Source organism: Primulina eburnea, chromosome 12, assembly GCF_022965805.1.
Source record: "Primulina eburnea isolate SZY01 chromosome 12, ASM2296580v1, whole genome shotgun sequence".
NCBI classification, from domain to species: Eukaryota; Viridiplantae; Streptophyta; class Magnoliopsida; order Lamiales; family Gesneriaceae; genus Primulina; species Primulina eburnea.
In genome coordinates, this window is record NC_133112.1 from 13,822,413 (window position 1) to 13,829,442 (window position 7,030).

Genomic DNA, 7,030 nt, shown 5'->3' on the forward strand with positions numbered 1-7,030 from the left:
CTAAAGCCTACTTAGTAAATTAATTAGTATTTAAAGTGTAAAAAATTTGCAAAACCTAGTCTACTTTGCACTCTAACCATCGGCCACCCTATATTTTATTCCGAAAACTCTCCACCCTCTCAAATAACACACAGCAGCACACTTACACATCACAGCCAAGGGAAAAATCGAGAGGATCAAGAATAAAGTTAGCCAAGGCGTCTCCCGTTCTTCGTCGTCAACGGATATTCGAGCGTAATCTACGCAAAGGCACGCCTTAATCTCCTTCTCTCATCCGTTACATCATAGTATTCATTTATGCATGAAAAACATGAAAACAAGTGTCACTTTTATGTATTTTCGTTTTTAATAATCATATGAATTGTTAAGCAAAGTTTTTGATTCCTAAATCACGTTTTTATGTGCTTCAAAGGGCTGCCATGATTAGGACATATTCAAGCCAAGTTTTTACATGAGTTAGAGTCCTAGAACCACACCCTAAACAGTACATAATCGAGGGAAACCTGCTGGTGCAAATTCTGTGCATGATCGCAAGCGTATGTTCACGAGAGATGGGTCGACCAGGGTTTTGTCTTGAGCCAAGGCTCGGTCAGGGCCTGTCATGGGTCAGGGCGAGAGTCCTAGCCATTCTAGGACTCACGATAAGGAAGGGGGAAGGAGTCCTAGCCATGCTAGGACTCCCACCCGAGAAACGCACTACATGAGCGTGGGAGAGGATAGGTGTCCAGGAGGTGAGGGGCTTGGTCCGGGGGTCATGGGCTGTGTTATAAGGATTCCCTAGGGTCCTAAGTAAGCGCACATGGGTTGGGTCCAAGGGTTGGGGCATTGGCTGGAGCCACAAGCTCCATAACGTAGAGTCCCTCCTAGGTGAAACTCTCGGCCAAGCTTAAGGGAGTTTTGGGCTGCACGTTTTTGAAGTTTAGATAGGTTTCTTGGCAAACCTAGAGTCCAGTAGGGTACTATGGGATGTTGGGCACGTTTTGGCTTGGCTTGGTTCGGGGGTAACTCGCGAAATCAAAAGTTGGCTCGGGGTCGAAGTTTAGGTGTATTTAGGGTTTTAAAAAGAAGAAAAAAAATGGAAAACGGCTTATGGGGGTCGAGTCGTGGTCCATAAGGGCTAAAATAATATAAAAAGACTAAATTTATAATTTAGGAATTTTATATTAAAGTTTGGTATTTTTCGGGATTAAAACACCGTTAAAACAATTAAGAAAAGATAATTGAAAAAGTCTAACATTTAAGCCAAATAAAATTATGAAAAAATTCAAGTAAGCTTAAATAATTATTTGGGACATTTAGAGTCATGAAATCAAGAAAAAGTCGAAAACGTAAAATGTCGATCCCAGGGGTAAAACGGTCTTTTTGCACCGGGAAATTAGTAAAGGTCATGGCAGTGCCCTAAATGCTGTTTTTATGATATTATGATTATTTTGGAATGTTTATGAATTTCTCATGATTTAATTATGATTTTTAAATGTCTAAAGGATTTTTACGATTTTTAAGAAGACATTTAAAATACATGTTGCATGCTTGGTTTCAAAATGAAAAAGGTTATGCATGATTTTTATAAAGTGATGTGAATGAAATACGTTGAAGGAAGTGAAGTGATTGTGACTAGTTCGTTAATAATGGCGATGTCGTGAGGGTGATGGTCCCAGTGGGAGTCCGACGATCGTGTTTCCATTATTACGAACATGAGGTTATGAGGTTTGAGGTAAAAATGGGAATGTCGTGAGGGAGAAGCCCAAATGGAGCCCCGACGTTCGTATTTCTATTCGATCATGTTAGCCAAGGCTCAGTTGACCGGTGAGAGTGTCGCTGATATCCCCGCCGCCCAGTACTGTGGTTTTATGTAGATGGATCCATCGTCATGTCATGTCATGTTGAGGAAAGTCACAATTAACGATCTGAATTCAACAAAGGTTAAAGGAAAAGGAAAAATGTTTATGATCATGTTAAAGGATTTTATGTCATGTTGAGGAAATGTTAAAGTTTATGCATATCATGAAATGTTATTTTTACTTAAAAGTATTTTTCACCGTTATACGTTGACTGTATTATGTATTACTCGTTATAAAGATTATGGTGTGTTGAGTCTTTCGACTCACTAGGTGTTATGGATGCAGGTGGTTCTGAGGGAGGTCTTGATGAGTGATACTACTGGACTGATGGCGCACACAACCCGAGGACCAGCGCTACATTTTCCGCATTACGCTTTATGATTTCATTTAAAGATTTTAAGACTATTTATTTATGCTTTTGAGGGATTTTTGAGAGTTTAGTATGGGCTATACTTTTCAAATTATTGCTTTTAAGTTTGGTAAAACAGTAGACGATTTTATTTTTATGACTATTGCACTTAATTTTTAAAATGCTAGATGGTTGGTATTTTAGTTTAAAAGGGTAAAATATTTTATAAAAATATTTTCATTTGTTCTATGAGTTGGCCGAATTGTTTAAAAACAAATTCTAGTACTTTTAAAAGCAATAAAAAGATCAGGACGTTTCACTGAAGGTGCACATAACCCGAGGACCGACGCTAGTTTTTTGCACTAGTTTATGATTTATGATTTTAAGTTATATTAAAGATATTTTTATGACTGCGATTATGTTTTAGTGGTTTTTGAGTGGTTATAGTATGGGCTATAATTTTCAAATAATTTTTTTAGGTTTGGTAAAATATATGACGATTTTACAATTTGAACTATGTCTTTTGAGTTTCAAATGTTAGTTGGTTGTTTTATTTTGAAAATGGTACAAGGTATTTTTAAAATATTTCTATATATGTATATTTTGAATTATGGAGAGTAAGGAAAAAAAATTTCTATTATGTTTTAAGAAAACGAGTAGTGGACGTTTCAGTTGGTATCAGAGCAATGGTTCCTGTAAAGGATTGAACCACCATCAATGCCGGGAAGCTCAGTCATCAAGCCTCAAATTTGTAAGTTTAAATGATTTATATGATTTATATGATGATACCTGCATAAGTACATGAATCATATGTTTATGTCACATGTTTAATAGCATTATGAGGATATATGTTTTATATGCTTTAGAATTTCTTTACATGATACAATATGAAATACGAAATTATATAATTTCAACACATGTTGGCTTTGTGGTGGAATTAGACTATGTTGATTTTTGTGTTTTAATATTGACGTTCTACTTTTTGGGTCATAAGATAATCGTGAAGATTATGAATGATTTTGGGACATGTAGATTTTTCTAAGAAAATATTTTTGGCTTATGGGTACTAGTTGAGTTAATTTTGGGAATTTTACATAAGGATTAACGATTCGAAGACTGCGATGATCTTTGGAAGTAAGAAAATGTATAAATTAGGATTTTAAGTTTTGATGAAAAGTAATATTGGTTATGAGAATTGATTTTTGGATTTAAAACTATCGAAATTTATGTTATGTGAAACCTATAGAAGGGAATTAAGAATGCCAAGAAGTTATGGGTTAATTGTGGAATTTGGGAATTAAGGACCAATTGGGTAATTTTTTAGGAAATTAAGAATTAATTTGCAATTGTTAAGGAATTTGAGAACTAATTTGACAATAAGGGAGAATTGAATGGGTTATATGGTAAGAATTTTTTATGATTTTGAATTTTTTATGATTTAGAATTTTAAGAATATTCAGAACATTGGAATATCTTGGTTATGATATTACAGGGAATTTTAATCAAGGGTTTTTAAGAATGAATCGATATTAGGCTTGAAAATTTAAGTGTTAGCGGATGCATTTGAGATTTTAATGTTAAAATATGATAAGTTGACCAACATTTTGGGTATAAAATAAGGAAAGTAATATACGATAAGTATGGTCAGCCATCTTTTAATATTGGGAATTGTATGAAAAATTTAAATTTCAGGTTATAGAAAATGGAACTAGGTCACCATGGAACGTTGTAAGTTGAATTTCGCAAACGAGGATATATAATGTAAATTTAATTGAAATCAAGGAGCCGTAAGGAAATTCTAAAACTTAAGTTTTTATTAGAGGAGTGTAACGAAAGCGTGGATTTTTGGGATACTAGAATTAAGTCTAACTTTTGGTTATCAAGGTTAAGCGAATTTCGGAGACGAAATTCAATTTAAAGGGGGGAGATTGTAATGTCCCGAAAATTTGAAGGTCCACGCGAACTACATGCAGACAAGTTATTAAATTCCTTGTGTATTTCAATTAAATATTTTAATTGCATAAATTAATTATGTTGTGCATATTGACATGTTTAAAATATATTTTTCTACATGGTTGCATCAAAATGTATTTTTAAGGATTATTCGAGTTGCGATCGAGGAACAAACACTGATGACTGAAAAATAGAAAAAGTTTTTATTAAATAATTGTTTATGATTATTTAAATTAAGGGTGATGCTTTTTCTTAAATTTGAAAATAAGGAGTTTTGAGGTGATTTTATACGCTGTGACGTAATTTTTATTGGTGTTGGATTTTCAACAAAAATGCAAATGCATTGGCAACCCGGCTAATAAATGCATAAAATTTTCTAAGCAAAATAATTTAATTAAATACTAATGGGCTAAATGGGCCTATTAAGTTTGCCAATGGGCCTAAGCTTTTTTGGTGGATTAATTAAGTATATAAGATACTAAACTACCCCATAACCCTTCAAACCCCACGCCCACTTTCCCCTACACTTTCAAACTCTCCTTTGCAACAATTCAACATGGCACACACCTAAAATTAATCAAGAAAAAATTCGAAAGCTTCAAGGGAGATTCAAGCCAAGGTTGTTCGTCGTCGTTCTTCGCAATCGTCAAGGAGAATTCATTCGTTAAACACGCAAAGGCACGTCATATTTCTTTCCCTCAAACATCTATCACACCATAATATTTATTTGAACAAGTTTTGAAAACAATCAAGGCAGACAACTTGATATTTTCGTAACTATGCTTATATGTGTATTAAACTCTTGAATTGTGGTTCCAAAATCATGTTTTTATGTTTTTCAAGGGGCTGTCATGATTAGGACATGATCAAGCAATGTTTTACCCGAGTTTAGAGTCCTAATTACACACACAAAACGCTGCACATCAAGAAACGATCAAGCTGGAACCAAAAATTCTGTCATGGTGTATGTTGGGCTCGGTTTCATGGGATTGTGGCTGGCTTGGTCTTGGCTAGGGAACAGGGCTAGATAGGGTCTGTATGAGTGTAGGAAGGAGTCCTAGCCATGCTAGGACTCGAGTCAAGGGCTGGGGAGGAGTCCTATCGAGCTATGACTCCCACCCGAGAGAAGCCCATGCTGTCATGTTTTGTGCAGCAGACGCGCAAAGGCTAAGGGGCTCGGCCAGGGGGCTCAGAGCTAGCCTAGGGTGGCTCCTTAGGGTCCTAGGTTGGTGCACAAGAGGCTGGTTCAAGGGCTGGGTCGATGGCTATAGTCCTAGGCACACAAACTCGGAGTCCACGCACAAAGGGAGTCTCGGCCACTTCATGCATCAGCTTGTGTGGTTCGGTTTTGGGGCGGGGACTGGGTTGGTTCCTAAGGGTTCTAAGGGTCCAGTATTGTCCATAGGGGCCTTGGCTCGAGGTTCGCTCATGTTGGCTCGAACTTGGCTCGAGAGAATAACAAGAAGGCTCGAGGATGACTTGGCTCGAAGCTTGGGGATTTGTTTTTAAAAATAAAATCGAAACATGGCTCACGGGGAGTCGTGGTTCACGAGAGATAAAATAATATAAAAATTCTAAGTTTTAAATATGGGAGTTTTATATTAAAGTTTGGTTTAATTCGGGATTAAAACTCATTAATACGCTACTTTTAAGATTAATTTAAAAGTACTCGATTTAAGCTAAATAAAAATATGAAAAAATTATTGCAAGCCTAAATAATTGTTTGGGAGGGTCTAGAGTCGTCGGAATTAGGAAAATGTCTAAAAAGTGAAATTTTACATCTATGGGTAAAACGGTAATTTTACACCCGAAAATTAGTAAATATCATGACAATATCCTGAATGATGTTTTATATGCTAATATGATTGTTTTAAATGTTTATGGATGTTTTTATGATTTAATATGCCAAAATGTTATGGATTTTTATATGTTAAAATGTTGATTTTAAATGTTTATGGAATTGTTATGGATTTAATATGTTAAAATGTTTATGTTTATGGAATTGTTATGATTTAATATGTCAAAATGTTATTTTAAATGTATATGATTTAATATTTTGTGATTTAGTATTTTAAATTTTATTAGTTTTATGATTAAACGAAAACAATAAAAGACATGTTGTATGCTTGGTTTAAAAGAAAAACATTATATGCATGTTTAATTTTTATAAAGTGATGAAAATATGAAACGTTGAAGAAAGTGAAGGGATTGTGAATAATACGATGATATGTTGGAGATATCGTGAGGGTTAAGGTCCCAGTGGGAGCCCGACGATCGTGTTTCCATGGATACAAATACGTTAATATGTTAATACATTGGCCAAGGCTCAGTTGACGGGTGAGAGTATCGCTGATGTCCCCGCCGCCCAGTACTGTGGTTTTATATAGATGGATCCATCTTCCAATACAAATACGAGTCACAATCACGATCTGAATTCAACAGAAAACGAATATGAATATGGATATGTTAATATGGATATGAATATGAATACGTTGATATGGATACGAAAACGAATATGAATATGTCGATATGAATACGAATATGGATACGAGTATGAATATGTTTATGATGATATGAATACGTTTATGAAAAAGTTTATGAAAAAGTTTATGAAAAAGTTTACGAAAATGTTTATGAAAATGTTTATGTTTAAAGATGATGCATCATTATGAAAATGTTTTTATTTAAAGTTTATGCATCATGAATATGTTTACGAAAATTTTCATGTTTAAAGTTTATGTATCTTAATGAAAACGATATTTTAAGTACATGTATTTTTTATTGTTGTATGTGATCTGCATACAAATTATGTTGTTATCTTGATTATGGTGTGTTGAATCTTTAGGCTCACTATGTGTTATTGATCCAGGTGATTATGATAATAATG